Source organism: Colobus angolensis, unplaced genomic scaffold (genome assembly GCF_000951035.1).
Source record: "Colobus angolensis palliatus isolate OR3802 unplaced genomic scaffold, Cang.pa_1.0 Scaffold14, whole genome shotgun sequence".
Taxonomy (NCBI): Eukaryota; Metazoa; Chordata; class Mammalia; order Primates; family Cercopithecidae; genus Colobus; species Colobus angolensis.
This window is the reverse complement of record NW_012114488.1, coordinates 19,313,129-19,315,150: the sequence shown is the minus strand read 5'-3', so window position 1 is coordinate 19,315,150 and position 2,022 is coordinate 19,313,129.

Genomic DNA, 2,022 nt, shown 5'->3' with positions numbered 1-2,022 from the left:
TTTGCTAATTTGTTTCTCTTTACTATTTCTTCTGAATTTAGAAAACCATTGAGGAAATACCCTTAAGGGAGTATTAACAAATAGGACAGAGAGCTTTACACTAAAAGTCCATGTGTTGAACTCTTCCTACAGAGACTGAGGAAGAGGATGAACTGGTTATGGAGCTTATCACCACTTGTGACCTTTAACTTAGACAGGTGATCTGTTGTGATTTCTAGATATCAGGGAAATAAAACACAGATCCTTGTGACATTCTCATTATTATTCTTAATTCCAATGGATGTCTGTAACATTGATTCAGTTGTTTCAGTTCAGCATATTACAGATATGTAGTTGATGTGCCCAGACCAACAGCAATAACCTGTATTTTCTGAGGCTGTAGAACTGTTATGTTTGCAGAAAGAAAGCACATTCCTCCCAATTTTGTCAACACGGTCAAACACGGAAGATGTGTATCTGCGGAAAATTGTTCTGAGAAAATTGAGGATATCATCTTACCAACACTATGATTAAAAAAGATGAGAGGAAGAAACAGAAAAGCTTTTCCTAGATTTTTTCAATCTCCTAAAAACAATAGAACTTTAAACTCCCCACAAATGATTATTTTAGCTACCCTAATGGCTTATGAAGATTACACAACTTTGAACAGTTGCACTCACTGAGACAGTTGAAAAAATAAAATGAACTGGGTGATAGTAAGGTTGCAGTAATGAGCATTTGACGCTGTAGGACTTTGTGGTGAATGTATGATGTGTGTGTGTGTATGTGTGTGTGTGTGAGAGAGAGAGAGAGAGAGAAAGAGAGAGAGAGGAAAAGAGAGAGGTGACTCTTGGGTTCAGACTTGAGCAATTGGCTGGGTGTGATACCCTGTATTGAGATAAACTCCAGAGTGAACCCATGTGGAAGATGAGGGGGTGACTTCTGTTTGGGGTCTATATTGAGTTTGGGGTACTTAGAGATATGGGTCTGAAGTCCATAGAAGAGATTGAGATTAAAGATTTGGGGGATTTTGGAATCCTAGGAATAAAGAAAATAATCCAGAGAATGTAGGTAAAGCAAGAAATGCTAACACTTGCTCTCTAAGGGAGAAGATAGGAAGGGAAACTTGTAAAGGAGACTGCACAGGAACCATCAGAAAGGTTAGTAGTAAACCCACAGACTAGGGAGCAAGAGAAACCACAAAAAGATTATTTTGAAGAGTGACCTGCAGTGTCAAATAATGAAGAAAAAGCCACTGAGAAAATGACTTAAAACACCCAATGCATTTAGTCTTTTATAGGCTTTGGTGGTCTTCCTGCAAGAAATTCTGGTAGAATCATGACAGAGAAACCTCTAGACTATGATGGATTCAGGAGGATGACCAGGAAGTGAGGCAACAAAGTAGGTACAGTCAAGTTTTTCAAGAAGTTCAGTTATGAAGAGTAGAAGTGCTATAGGGCATGAGACAGAAAGGATTTGGAAAAAAGGAAGTCTCCCCCAATTCCTCACCATTAGATTTGAGCTTGTTTAATTACTGATCAGAAGAAGTAAGAAAGAGAGAAAGTTGAATATATAGAGGGAGGGATTAATTAGAGATCAGTGTCCTTGAGAACATTGGGACAGGAATTTATGGTACACGTTGAGGGACTGGCTTTAGATAAAAATGATGGATATTATTATATTTTCCTTATGAGAAGAGAAAAGGGGAGTTGAAAGAGAAAGTAGACTTGGTACTCAGAAGCTGACAAGTTCCCTTATTATGACTTCCATTTCTTAGTGGAGTAGGAAGAAGGGTTATCTGATGAAAGTGCAAGGTAAAGTGTAGCTGTCAGAGACGTGAGGGGAGGGGAGAGAATTTAAAGCAATTGTGGAAAATGGAAGCATGCTACGTAATCACGGTAGAATTACAGCCAGGTTGGAGAGCCCAGCTGAGACTACCAATCACAGATTTATGATACCAAATTGCCCAATTATTATTTCTCTCCTGCATCATGCAACACTGAACCAGACCTGATTAAGTTACATGGAAAAAACAAACAGGTT